This window comes from Cicer arietinum, chromosome 6 (genome assembly GCF_000331145.2).
Source record: "Cicer arietinum cultivar CDC Frontier isolate Library 1 chromosome 6, Cicar.CDCFrontier_v2.0, whole genome shotgun sequence".
In the NCBI taxonomy this organism is placed as follows: Eukaryota; Viridiplantae; Streptophyta; class Magnoliopsida; order Fabales; family Fabaceae; genus Cicer; species Cicer arietinum.
The window spans coordinates 52,890,068-52,906,386 of NC_021165.2; positions in this window are offsets into that span (position 1 = coordinate 52,890,068).

The following is a 16,319-nucleotide window of genomic DNA, read 5'->3' on the forward strand; positions in this document are numbered from 1 at the left end:
CAGTGCTTCTTATTCATGTTCTTAAAATGATACTACAATATTAATGAGTTTGACTAGTGGCTTAGTGCAACGAAATTGATGTATATAAAGAAATTGACTAGTGGCTTAACTCTCATTTTTACGGTAGTGCTATCACTAGTTAAAAATAACTTGTTAAGGCGGTTTTGCGTAAAATTTAATATCAACCAAAATTTCATAAATAATCACTATTTTATATAAAACTCATTTAAAACATAGAGCAAACAAACTCATATATATATGTATAGAAACTAGAGTAAATAAACTCAAAATACACCACTTAAAAATAGACTCTATATATCTACTAAATTTTACAATAGAACCTAATAATACCGACCCCATCTATATCACCAAAAATTACATAGACCACTCTCAAGGTTGAAAAGACTCTCACTCTTCAAATTATGTCGGATTAGTGTTTTATAACTTCTGCACCATGTTTGAAAACCACATAACCAAACAAACACACGGAGCATTACACAATTAAAGGCATCATGACTAACTCCATATTATAAAAACTTCAAGATATAGAACTAGGCTAAAATAGAGGAAAATGTCATTGTTTTAGGATAGCTAAACTATTAAAGTAGCATGACTGCGTCATATATTCTATGTTATCAACTACAAAATGCATAAGAAGATAGATAAATAACCAAAAACAAATAAATGTAGTTAAATGTCAAATAATTTAAATAAAGAAATAACACATGTTAGTTAGAGTAATAATTAAATTGTTAAGAAGTAGTGTATATATATATATCAACTCAACATATGGTGAAAGCTCACACTTGACCATGCCAATAGCATCCTCCTCGTTATTCTATATATAAAAAAATTCCAAAGTAATTTTGTCAATATAGAATCGTAAACTTATTTTATAATTCTCTAAAACTCCAAAAGTTGAAAGGAAGTGTTATTTTCTCCATTAAATTGATCAATTCAATAGTGCAAATTTATCTTTTTCCTCATACAACTTATTGTTCTAAGATAGAAAAATAATGAATATTCTTATACATAAACTCATTTGAAGTTGCTTCTAAATTTTCATCTCTTTCTATTTCAACATTACTGTTTATTTTTATCTCACATCTATGAACTTGACAGGTTAATATCATAAGTTATATATAACAAATAGATTACAAACTAAATACAAATTTTTATCAATGTCAACAACAATATAAAACACACTAACATAGCTTTACTTTTCTCCCTTATTTCACAAATGTAATCAATGTACAAGAATAAAAAATAAATCTAAAATTAAAAGAAAAAAAAAACTGACCTAAAGCTAGTGGTGACAACGACAAACATAGTAAATAACGGAACAACACATACACAACAATGGCGACAATAATACCGACAGCAAACAATGGTGATAATAATGAACACATAGACAAATGGTGCAACAACAACTAACCACAAAAAACGCACAAGAACCTCGACGAAGGTGAAGAACGTAGAGGACGTCGATGAGGAAGTAGATAAATGGAGAAGAAGAAAGATGAAGCAAGAGCAATGGAGAGGGAGGAACAAACAAGAGTGAAACATAGAAAGATGGGTTTTTAGGGTTCTCAATCCATCGCAATCAAAACACTCTGTGATATATATTTTTTATCATCAATCTTAAATGGGTTATTGTTATAACCGACTTATTAACCTTCATGTATTTACACAATTGCTACCGCCTCATTTTTTAACTCGTTTATTTAAAAACCCGACTTAAACATGTACTAAACAATTTTAACATATTTACACAATTGCCGACTCACCTTTTTAATTCAGTTTATTTAAAAAAAAACCGAGTTAAACATACCTCCGTCTCATTTGCTAATTGAGGTGATAGATAACCGACTTAACACTCATTATTAAAAACTCTATCTTGTATTAGTGATGGGAGATTACTTAATATAGGGGTGACCCAACATGTTATGAGGCATGAAGCGAAATTCTCAAGGGTCTTTTCAAAGTTAATAAATAATTATTAATATTTTATTTAATAACTATAAAATTCTTTGGCTGAAATCACAATATTTCAAATCCATTTTCTCTAAATTTTTCAAAAAATGAAATAAGATCTTTCAACTGTTCTACGACAACATAATAACTCATCTAGAATTTTCCATCTTTTAGTTGAAGAAGAAAATAGTATTTATGTACGTTGTACCACTCAAAGAAGTCATGTTAGTAATGTACTCACTACTTGTTTTAAGATTTCTCAATTTATATTTCTTCAATCTCTACTACCTTTATTAGTCAATTTACTTGTACGAAATAACATTAAATCATTTGCAACAAGAACAAAATGCTTATCCAAATAGCGTGTTTTTCTATTGACAACTTTTGAATGTAAAGTGACAAAGAAAGTGTTTTGAAGATTCATTCTTAGTAAAATCTATATCAATAAGTTTAATTGTACCTTCTTTCTACCCATAAATCTCTCAAACTTATATGAACAAACAATCATCGATATTTTCAATTTTAGTTATTTATCTTTTGCAATTCAATAAAAGTTTCAACTTAACTTGATTCATATATTTGAGTTAATATTTATATTTTAGATTATTTATTAAATTAATATAATTAATATCGTATAAACTCAATTGCTTTAATATTAATTGAGACAATGTTAAATTTATATAAAATTTTATACGTTTTAGTTTTCAGAATATTTGTACCTGAGAGAACTTTTTATTAAATAAAAAAAATAAAAAATTAAACCTTTTATTAAATAAATTTTTTTATTTTTAAGAATATGTAAAGGAGTTACTTTAGTGGTTTTACCCTTAGTCAGACTTTCACCCATCGAAGAAAGTAGATTAAATGGGGTAGTTAATCTGTTTAAAGTAGACAGAGACCTAAGTGAAACTATTTGACATTTCGATCCAATGTGATTCAACTACATGATGTAGGTTTTTATAATTTAGTAAGTGTAATATAATATATCCTTTAAACAAATTGTAATGTAATATTTTATTTAAATGGCAAAGCATGAGCCAAATATTCAACAGCAACTTAATCCTAGTACGCAACAATAGATTGTTTTAATAAAATACTAGTATCGCAATATCAAGTCAATTTAATGCATAGCGCATTCGCATGGAACGGAAATTATTAGACGTGTAAAGTTGTTACACCATCGTTTAATTACGATTTAATTTATCAAACGATTTTTAAATTAATTATTAAATGTTTTGTCGACGTAAACAATTATTATTGGTTGTTTATGTAAAAGAGATTTAGACCGATAATGAATCTCCTGTGAATTCTATTAAAAATTGGATTCGTTGGTTTACGATTTTAAAAAAATGGTTTTTGTAATAATATCTTTATAATTTTATGTATTTCATTAATTTGTTATAATTTTTTTAATAATGAAATTTCAAAAAATAATTAAAATAAAAAACTATTTCATAAAAATTATTTTTAAAAGATATATTTTTTTAAAAAATTTAATTTTCATTATATTAAAATTTTTAATAATAAATATCTAAGTTAATGAATGTCAAAATTATTATTTTTTAATTAACAAAAACAAGTTTAAAACAACTTATATAATTTTTAAGTAAATTATCATAAAAAAACATTTTGAAAAATATAAAATTAAAATCACCTTTTAAAAATTTTAATCTAGGGGATCTGTTTATGCTTTGTTTGGATGAGATGAGAAAGTGAAATAAAAAGGAAAGTAAATAAAAAGAATGTTGAAGGAATAAAAGTAGATAAAAAGTGAGATGATTTTTTAATTGTTTGATAAGATAAAAAGTGAGAGAAAGAAAAACATATATTTAAAAAATTATATAAATACCCGTTTATAAAAATGATGGTACTTGTTTTAGTTGAACTTTTTTGTCTTCTCCTAACCATCTTTCCATTGAACTTCTCTCCAGCTTTAGATGGAAACATTTTAATGTGAGCCCTATTATAAACTTTCTTTCTTTCCTCTTTTTTCATGCAAACTAAACTATGAAAAAAGATTGAAATTTAAACTTTCTTTCTAATATCTTTCTCTCCAATTAAGCACTATTAGTGAAAATGACAACACTTCCCCCTTAAAAAAGAAAAAAAAAACCAATTATCTTCATCATATCAATGTTTACCAACGATATTAATTACTCCTCATGATTCGACCACATGGTCCACATCCGTTGGTTTGTGCTAAATTCACATATCACGTGTCTCTCCTATTGATAGTAAAATAAACAAAGAAATTCTTGTGAATTTAACGTGTGTATTTAAACTATTATGCTTATACAAATATTTTTTAAATAATTAAAAGTCAATTAGGGATATAATTTCCCAATAATTGCCTCCAAATATAAATGAGTTTTTTTAATGGTAATATTAGCGAATTGAGATCTTCATCATTTAAAAAAAAATATAATTATTATAGTTTTTTGTGTATAAATTTAATAACTATGTTTTAAGAATTTGTGCGAATATAAACACAAAACTATAAAAATAGAAAGAAATAGAGAGAGTGAGAAATAACTAAGATTGTAACTCAGTATAAATGAACCTCACTTATTTAAATTGTAGGTTATTAATTTAGTCTTTTAACTCTAAAATAGTTTAATTTGTTCTCTGAATTTATATTTGTTAATACAAATTAATTTATTCGTCCATAATTGTTAATCAAATTCAAATTTGTATGTTTTCCCGTAAAAAAAGTCAAATATATATATACATATATATAATAACATATCAAATTAGGGTTTGCGCCAAAAAAAATATAAGCCAAAAATAAAAGGAAATGAATAAACCAACAATAAAAATAATATAATATCACCGTGTTGCAAGTTTTCACCTTTGTCATTCTCCCATTCACGTCTCAAGTTTTCATCAATTCATTTTCATGTCCTCATGTTTAAGCCCCACACACACACCCCTTTAATCTCTCTACCTGTAACCCACCCAAACCCATTAAGTGTTTTCTTCTAAGCCATCAAGTGTGAGGTATCTTGAAATTTAGACCTACTTAATAAAGGTTGTTGTTAGACTACAAGAGGTTTCTTTACTTGTTATGACTTGTCAATTACATATTTAAGTGAGATTGAATATAATTAGGTCTTATAAGTGGTGTCTTACTTACCATGATTCACATGTACTACTTCCTTCACACAATTAAATGTACTTAACATATGAATCATAGTAACATCATATAATATGTTAAGACTCTAGAAATAATCATTTCTAAATAAAGAACTTATTAATCTCTCAAATAAAATCAAAACATGCACCGAAAATGCAGAACTTATCAATTATATATTGTGTTATTAAAAGTAAGAATGTTTCTACAATATCAAATGAACTTGAGTTTTATTAAAATTTAATACGTAGGTCCTTCAAATACATATGTCCACTGCTATATTTTTATTTTGTCAAAAATCAATATTACAAAATACAGAAAAATCATGACATTTTTGGATCAGGCACAAAAATTTTCCATCACACATTGTTCATGGTATATAGGATCATAGGAACACATTCAAAATTCACCAAATTTTATATTTAAAGTCCTAATACCTATATAAATAATGTCCTATTGGTTCCATGTCAAAATAGTATACTAAACTCTCCTAGTAAAACAAACTGTGGCATATATAATTTAAGAGAAAAATCAGAAAATTACAAACACTCACTTCAAACATGTTTTTAAGTCATTCGATTCAAGATACAATTATAGATAATTAAGTACTCAATTATAGTCTGTCTAACATCCGTGAAGCTCTATAACTTAGACACATGCATTCATATCAAGTTATTATTGAGAGCAACGGTGAACACATATACTTTAACTAAGACATAATCTTGGTAAACATTCATCAATCACCTTGGGTGCATATAACTAAATCTACAATATCCAATTTATAAAAAGAACACCTAAAACCAAATCACATACATTCCCAAGAGTCATAAGCACATCTAAGAGATGTTTTAAGAGGATTTTATATTACTTTATAGACTTAGAGATAAAGTTAGCATAAGAGTAAGACTACTAAAACAACTATTTTAGATAAGGGAGATTTGTTGCATATATGTTGATTGGAGTGCGACATTATGTGAGTCTTAGTGGGTGCGATAGAAAAGGGCACTAGTTTGGCACTAATGTAGAGTTTCTATAATGTCTTATATTTTTATTTTATTTTATTTTATTCTGAGTATTGATTGTAGTTATTATTAATAGGCTCTTGGTTATTTTATAGTTGAAATATTGATTCTTTTACCAATATGTTGAAATACTATTTAAATTAAACTAAACAAAATAAAGTATAACTTTCAAGCAAACATATTTTGTAGTTAAGTTAAAAAATATGATATGTAGGTGAAGGAAAAATGTAAAATATCAAAACGTAAAATTATAACAATAACATTTTGCGATGAACAATGACTTTGCAGTATTTGTAGATTTTACATTGGTCGAGCCATTGTTAATTTTTATTTTGTTGTTGTTGTTTTTTTTTTAATATATATATTTACTAATTTCAATGCATAATTTAACATTAGAAATTAGTTTCAATTTTTTTTTCATCTTCTAATTTGTTACTTTTAATTAATTTGTTTGTTCCAATACTTTTTTTAATTTATTTTCATTTTTAATTTATTTAACTTTAACCTTGGATTGTATTTTTATTTCTTTTGTTGTAATATAATATATTGTTGTTATATTTTTATTTATTAAAATATAAATAAGAAACTGGGATGTATTTCCTATGCAAAAACTTTTACACAACAAGAAAATACTCATTATGTGGCCAATTTTGTAAATATTTTGTGGTAGAAAAAAATCCTCACAAATTAGTGATCGAAAACCCCTCACAAATACTAAAATTCAAATTGATTGTTATTTGCGACTGAAAAAGTCCTTACAAATTAAAAATATTTTTTTTGGCTGATTGTGACCTTTGTGGCGGCCAAAAATGGTCACAAAATTATGGGAGGGAAAAGTAATTTGAATTTGTGGCAGCAAATATCCTCACAATGAACTTGATTGATTGAAAATTTTATCAGGAATTTGTAACGGCCTATACCATTACAAAATCACAATGTTCAAGTTTTGTGAGAACTTAGACCGCAACAAAAACAGACAACTGCAATTTTCTAAGAGTAAAAGCCGTCACAAAGGAAGCCTTAATTTTGTGACTTCCTAGGGCTACCACAAAGGCCGTCGTTTCTGACTGTATAGGCCGCCACAAATCGATTGTACCGTTAGGGCTTTTGGCTGCTTTGATCACCACAAAAGCCCAATGTTCTCCCTATAAATATCACTCTTCATCTCATTTTTTCATTTCTACCTTCTCTCTAAATTTTGTCTCCACCTTCTCTCGTGAATTTTAGTAAATTTATATTTTATATTTTATTTTTTAATGTTATTTTTTATTTGAAGTTATTTATTTAATTAATATTATTTAATTTCAGTGGTGCTATTGTGCTTATTGTGAAGAGTTGTTAGTTGTTTGTAAGCTTCAAGTGAAACACTACCCGATATCGAGTTAGTATGCAATGCATTTTAAATATAGATTAGTAATTTATATAATTGTTATTAAAAGAATTTATATGGTTATAAACAATTTTTAGGCTTAATATTTTATTTTAGAATGTTGAATATAATATTTTTAAAATTGAGTATAATATTATTTTTTAAATTTTAATATTAGTAAGATTTTTTTAAAAGTACTAGTAAAATATTTAAATTATAAAATTTATACTCAAATTAAAAAATAGTTATTTTTTAAAATATTGATGAAGTGTTATTTTTTTTTTTATTGTAGTTATTTTTGGTATTATGATTTATTATGTTAGTAAAATAGTATTTTATTAAGAAATTATAATTTTTTTAGCAACAACATAATACTTATGAAAAAAAAAGATTTATAATAATAATGTCATCATAAAATATGTAATATTATAATTATAAAATATTTTTATATTATTTTTAAAATACATATTAAGTTAATCATTTGAAATATTAGTAGCTTTGTTCAAAATAAAATTAAAAATTATATTGTTTACATAATATATGATAAATAAAAATTTGAAACAAATGTAAAACTTATTAATTTTAATGTAACTATTTTTTTAAAATTAATGATATTAATATTTGTTGTTAGTCATTATATAGATTGTAGTTGAGTTCGTACAAAATATTTATATACTTTTACAGTCTCTATTTTTGTTTATAAAAACTTATTTTATGAAACAATATTTTAATAATTATAAGTATGTTCCATTCACAACAGTTTCCTCAACCTCAAGCAGATCAAATTCAATACCGACCAACTATAAGCCAACAGCTAGCTGGTTTGATCAGATCAGATTTAAATCAATCTCAACTAACTATGGCTTCATCGACTAGTGGTGGTGTACTTGAAGATGAAATGCTATTTCAAATATTGTCTCCAACACCAATTAATAATACTTTTGAGAGACTTTTATCGTCGGGTAATATTTCATCAAATAATGATGGAGATAGTGAAGCTAATGATTAGAGGAATTATTGTGATGATTGATGTATTCAAATAATATTTGCTATTTTTATTTTTGACTTGTATGAATATATTATATATTATATATTATTATTATTATTATTATTATTATTGTTATTATTTAATTATGGTGTGTTTAACTTTTGGTTTGTATGACATTATTTATTAATTTTAAAATATTTTATTTTGTTTGTTAGTAATAAGATTATATGTTTATATATAATATAATATTTTATTTAAATTTATTTTAAATTTTATTGTGAATTTATAATTTTAATTTTTAAATTATATTAATATAAATTTTTTATATATAATATTATTTTTTAATATTAATTTCAAAGTTTATAAAATTATTTTTTAATAAAGTCACCCATTTGTGGCGGCCAAAACGGCTACAAATAGAACAGTTGTGGCGGCCTAAGCCCTCACAATCTGTTGCTTTATATCTGTTTCATTATTTGTGGCGACTTAAGCCCTCACAAAAGGGAGAATTTATGATGGTCTTTGCCTTCACAATCTCTGATTTTTTTTTAATCAATTTTATCATTGTGGCGATCTAAGCCCTCATAAATTTATGGCGGACTTTTCGTTTTTGAGGAGATACTGAAGGCAATGAAGATGTATGACATTCACTATATATGACGAACCTTGGATCCTATATAATATGAGAATATGAAACTTGAAATTTTTTGAAGAAATTAGTAGTACCATGAAAATATTTAATACATAATGTAACTCTCAAATAATGAAAAGTTGAAGCACAATTTCAATTGTAGTATAGGTTCAATTAAAGAAAATAAAGAAGAAAATAAAAATCTACATGGTAGAACATATCCGTAAGTTTAAGCCAACTATAGAGAAGAGTGATATATGCATTTCTATGGTGTCACAACAAAATGTATTTGATATGGCAAATCTAAGATTAAGTGACCTAAGAAGAGCCGATGTGTCGTTGATCTAATTTGCATCTCAGTTTTATTAAATTATAAATAGATAATTTTTTTTTAATAAAATTTCTACCAAAGAAAGTTTTAGAAGATAAGATATCATAAAATAAGTAAATGTTCAAAAGTTACAAATAAATGATTATATAGATCATCATAAAATAACAAATTCTGAATCAATATCTAAAAATGATATAGATAAAAGACTATTGAATCTAATCTAGCCTACACGTGACACAATTTTTATAGACTCATCTCTTTCTACGTTTCTTAATGCTTTCAATCTTATATTATATATAAAAATTAATATCAAGAATAAATAACATAAAAAAATAATATCAAATGCATATATTAGAAATTGAAACAAAAATTTGAGGCATTAATTACCTAACTAATAAATATATATATATATATATATATTTTTTTTTTTTGAAATAGGTTTATAACATGAACAATAAAAGTGAAAAATAATGAGTGAGAAATTGTTTTAAGAATTTTTTTTTTATTATTATAATAAAAAGGGCATTTGAATGATGTTAAATAAATGAAGTAAATATGCATGACACCATAGAAATTCATCTAATGGATAACCGTGAGACAAATGATATTACTAATTTTAGAATTGATTTTCGGTCACCTTTTTAAATAAATTTTTGTTATGAAAATAATTGGGGTTACATTTTACCATTTAGCATATACATAGTGAAACACGTGATGTTGTAGTGATCAAAAATAGGCAACAAAATATTTCACTCATCAGTTGTGATGCTCCAAAATAGTTCATGTAAATTTTGGTAAACAAATGATAAAGAAGATAACTTTGAATTAGTATTGTAGTATACCGGTGAAGAAGAGTTAAGAGATACATTATCTATTATCAAGACACGACTCATCTCTTGAAATCAAGAAACTAAATAAAATAAAATTTGAAAACCACTAAAATAAAATGAAATAAAATAAAAGAAGAGAACATGAGATTAAAACTTGTACCAATAAAAACATGTGATTGAGACATGTTGCAGATGAAGCTTCAAAGATCTCGTTCTATATTGGAATAAATTATATTTTAAACCACTATTCTTTTTTTGTTTTAGGAACTACAAACTGATGTTTTTAACTCTAATACTTTAGATAATATGTGATTGAGACATGTTGTAGATGAAATTTCAAAGATCTCCTTCTCTATTGGAATAAATTATATTGTAAATCACTATTCCTGTTTTTTTTTTTTTTTTTACAAACGATAAAATGTTGTTTTGAATTCTAATATATAGTTAATTGAAATACGGTTTTTGGAGTTGGGAATATAGCAAGTGGGCTATCGGGATTTGAAGGGTATCAAGTATGCATTGTCAATAAAATTTGGAGATTAATGAGAATTTGTGAAATGGTAGTTGTAGATAAATGTTTGAGCTTTATTGGTTTGGAGTAGGAAAAGCAAACAAAATTAGGAGAATGAGAATGTGTTTTGGAGGTTTGCGAGCATAATTAAGAAGGTGTAAATTAAATTGAGATTAATGAGAAATTATGAATTAGTAAATGTGGATATAAGTGTGGGCGTTATTGGTTTGGAGTAGGAATATAAAAGAATGTTATGATAATAAGAATGTGTTTTAGAGATTTGAAAGTATGATTTAGAAGGTGACACATCAGATTATGTGTGATGTGGCACAAATAGATTTAATTGACACACAAAGAGTTAAGGTGTCAATCAATTTGAACTCTAATACTATAGATAATTGAAGAGCGATTTTTGGAGTTGGGAATATAGAATGTGGACTATCGAGCTTTGAAGGATATTAGATATGCATTGTCAATTAAATTGAGAGATTAATGAGAATTTATGAAATAACAATTGTGTATAAATATTTGAGCGTTATTCATTTGGAGTAGGAAAATCCAACAATATTAGGATAATGTGAATATGTTTTGAAGGTTTGAGAGTGTGATATGCCAATTAAATTGACTGATTAATGAGAATTTATGAATTAGTAATTGTAGATAAATGTGTGAACGTTTTTGGTTTGGAGTAGAAACATCAAATAATATTATGAGAATGATAATGTGTTTTAGAGGTTTGAAAGTATGATTTAGAAGATGACACATCAGATTATGTGTGATGTGACACAAATATAATTAATTGACACACAAAGAGTTGATGTGTCAATGTGAGGATTTGTGGGTTTGAACTCTAATATTATAGATAATTGAAGAAATATTTTTGGAGTTGGGAATATAGCATTGGGCTATCAAGCTTTGAAGGGTATCAGGTATGTATTGTCAATTATATTGGGAGATTAATGATAATTTAGGAAATAGTAATTGTGGATAAATGTTTGAGCGTTATTGGGTTGGAGGTGGAAAATCAAACAATACTAGGAGAATGATAATGTGTTTTGGAGGTTTGAGAGTGTGATTAAAAAAGTATCAATTAAATGAGAGATTAATGAAAATTTATGAATTAGTAATTATAGATAAATGTGTGAGCTTTAATGGTTTAGAGTAGGAACATCAAAGAATATTATGAGAATAAGAATGTGTTTTAGAGGTTTGAAAATATAATTTAGAAAGTGACACATCAGATTATGTGTGACATGGTACAAATAAAATTACTTAGCACACAAAAAGTTGATGTGTCAATGTGATGATTTGTGGGTCTGATTTAATATATTATAATAGATTATAATAGATATAGATTCTTCCTAATAATTATTTTCTAATTGTACTACTTTTGTTATTACCCTAATACCCTAAGTAAATTATCATAGATGCACATTTACCATAAATTCTTTTAAATAATATTGGAATAAAGTATATGGTGTTATAACATACTTCTAGTTTAACATTTGAATTTGGAAATCTCTAATTCAATTCAATGCTCCTCAAGAAAACCTTGTTATTTTATGTTTTTTGGTAAAAGAAATTAGTATTTTTTTTAGGCAAAAGAGATTAGTATTATTAACATGAAATATTTAGGGTATTTATTCACATACAACATACAATCCATTTACAACAAAATGCTAAAAAACGGAGAACTTTCATTAATAAAAATAAATTTAGCAAAAAAATCTCAACCTCATTAGCAAGAATGTTCGCACAATGGTTGACTTAATGAAAAATATAGCAACACTAAGTATTTCAATACGGAAGATGGAGAAGAGAGAGAATCTCTTTCACATAAGTTTGGATATTCGGTGGGATAGGAGAGGTATCTGTAACCATATTAAGAAGATGCTTAGAATTACATTAAAAAAACACCTTTTTGAGATTCATACTATGAGTGACCCTAACACTATGAAGGAGAGATCAAAACTGCCCAAAGGATATTATTTAGACCCAAATTCCCTTAGAAATCCTAAAGAAATTTTCCTAGGCTGTCTCGAACAATACTCCATGCGAAGAATTAGTAGAGTGTTGGAACTCTTCACAACATTAACTTTTTAAACACCCATAGGAAGAGATTCCCAAATGACTTCATTTCGAGTCTCTTATACTCACAAAACCCATGAGACTTTAGAGTGTACTTAACTATTAGATGAATATGATGTTGCATTTTACCCTAAAAATCAAAATACAACTTAGAAGAAAAAAGGAAAACGAAATCTTTTCAAAATAACCAAATAATGATCCTGAAGCATGTAGTCCAAGACACCTAATCAATATCATTGTTTGTTATGTTTCATTCCAACCAATAATGAATACCAAGACCAAAAAAGAGACTATAATGTGCCAGATGAATGATAACATTCCAAAACACAACATCCTCACAATCCCAAATAATATGTATGATAATTTTCAGACTAGATTGGCACTGCAAACAAGTTTTATCACCCACTGGTCAAAGCATTTGAGCACATGTTTCTAGCTTACACTTTAAAAGCTCTTTATAACCTAAATTAATTTTTTAGCTTGTTTCTAAACTTTGAGTCGAAATTGAAATTTAATTTTATAATTTGCATATTGATCCATGCTCGCTATGTAGGTCATAACTTGAGTTCTGGATATTAGATTGACGGGCGTTGGAAAGCTAAAAATTATAGCTGCAACTTTTATGTTGGAACAAAATCCCAATGTCGAACTTGCTCTAAAATGCAGATTTCGTGATATGAACTTTTGTAATAATTTTAAGTAGAAGACATAATTGGATAAAATTATTTTGACATAATTTAGTTTTTACATTAAATAAATTGTAGTTTTTCGACACTTGATCGTTAACTGTAATATATCAATTTATGTGATACTTAATCCAGTCAAAGAAACATAATTCACATAAGGTTTGATCACGCTTGTTTGATCAATTCTATAACCAAATAGAAATAGAGTCACACTTTAGAAATTAAATTCATTGATAGAATTTGTAATAGGTCTGAAACTCTCAAACTAGTGGATTAATCGTTTTCTCAATATGTCCGAGTCTAAATTTGAACCCGTTTTTCTTTTAATTTCGCTGATTCTCAATTTGGTTAAAATAATCAAAAGTCCATGCGAAACGATTTAAGTCATTACCTCTACATTACGTTTTATTATTTGTATTTGACCCGACAACAAATCACCTGCCATATTTCGATGGTTACATTCCATATTAGTGATAAGTTAATTAGTAGGAAGCTTCTAAATAAAAGGTGAGATATTATTTAGACATTTTCACTCCAAAGCTTTGAGAAGCAAATGATTATGATGATCATCAATAGAACATAAGTAGACCTAATAGAGAACTAGCCATCAGGGAAAAAACACAAATATCATTAATCGCATAAAATGAGATTGAAGCAGTCATTTGTTTCTCATTTAACATTTCTTCTCTTGAAGCAGTTCCGCCGTCGACAGAAGCAAGAAGCCATTCCGCCATTGATTCCATTTCACAGTTCTTTGCAGGTTCTTTCTCTCTCTTTATCTTGTATTGTGTGAGATCAAGTCACAATTTATGAGTATTGATTTTCCTCGTTCCTAAATTCTAATTTTTGACATTGAAGAGGTTGGATGGAATTCAACTTGTGAATTGATTAATGTAACATTAAAATACAGTAGTTGATTTAGTTTGACATTGAATTGATTAATGTTACATAAGCTCGTAAAAAATAGAATCTTTTCTACCAGCTTACCATAAATTACTGAAAACCAAAATGGAAGAATTTTCCTAGTGGTGAATAAAAATTAGGCTTAAAAATGGAATGTATTTTTAGTTCTTTTATTTTGTTTGATATAGGATTTTGGTCTCTCTATTTTAAATTTCTCTATTTTAAATTTTTTAATTTTAGTCCCGTTTTTTTATAAAATTTCAAACATTTAGTCCATCTTTCAATTTTGATCAGAATTTCGATGAAATTAACAATTATGGCTGACACCATAAGAAATTATAACTGCGAAAATCACATTCGTGTTTTTAAAAATAAGTCTAAATAATCGATTATGTAAGTGAAAATAATGGATTGTGGATGTGGAAGCCACTTCCATGTTTTTAAATGATAAATATAATTGATTATGGGTCATAATAATTGATTATGATGATAGATCTAGCAGAAAATCATACGTGAGGAATCATAAAATTTATGGTTCATTTTTGCCTCCTTTTCTCTTATGTTGTTTGTATTGAGCAAATGACTCCAACTACAAATGGGTGTTATTACAAATTTTGAAATTTTCAATAAAATAACATGAATAACAGAAATAATTAAATGATTGAAATTAAATTGCATAATTTAAATTGTAATAAATAAAAGACGGAATAAATAAATGCGTAAATTGATATTGCTTAAAACAAATAAAACAAAGGCTTAATTGCAGTTTTGGCCCCCTATTTTAGTTGAATTGCAAAAGTAGTCCCTCCATTTTGTTTCTCTCCAGTTTTGGTCCCCAAACATAATTTTGGTCCAAAATTTGATGAAGTTTCATTTTTTTTTTGCGTTTATTTAAGTCACACAATGCCTCAAAATCTCATGGTGCAACAATTATAACTGAAATTTATGATCATAAATAATGTGGCGCGACTTAAAAAAAATGAAACTTCATCATGTTTTGGACCAAAATTCTGTTTGGTGACCAAAACTGGAGAGAAACAAAATAGGGAGACTACTTTTGCGATTCAACTAAAATAGAGGGACTAAAGATGCAATTAAACCTAAAACAAAAGTTGCAAAGATAAATAAAAGAGACGCAAGGGGGAAAGTGCACACATAAAATTTGTACTGATTTAGCTACTAACAACTTAAAACTTACTTCCAGTTTCACAAATAATAATACTATTAATCCATGTTGGTTGGTACGACCTCGTAATAATCGGAATATATCAGAATGTATCAGTTCTTTATGAAATTAAATCAATTTCATACACACAGCGGAAATTAAATTGTGGCATACAAGATTAGCAAGTTTTATTAGATTGATATGAAATTAACCAAGATGCATACAAGACAAATTATCAGATTAAACAATATTACTTATCACAGAATATGTTTAAAATGCATCTAACATTAATCACATATACAGATATATCAAGATAGTAAATCAAAGGAGTTAAGGGTTAGAGAAGATTGAACCAAGAATTTATATTGGTTCAGTTGTCAACTTGACAACCTACATCCAGTCCTGAAAATCCAAACGGATTTCAGATTTTCTTCTCCAATAGAAAGAATCAATTACAGATTGTCCAGTTTCCTCCCTGAAACCTATCTATCTTAATGATCTCTTTCCTATTGATCACCCTCTGATCCTTGTAGATACTCAGTAATCTAACACAGAATCAAAGTCCGACTCTTTCTTGTTGAGCACTCTCACCCAAGAAAGTAGCCACCAGTTTCTAGCTGGCTTTTCTAGCTTTCGTTTTTGTTTCAAAGAATTATTACAAACAGAATTAAGGAAGAACAAAAATTTAGTC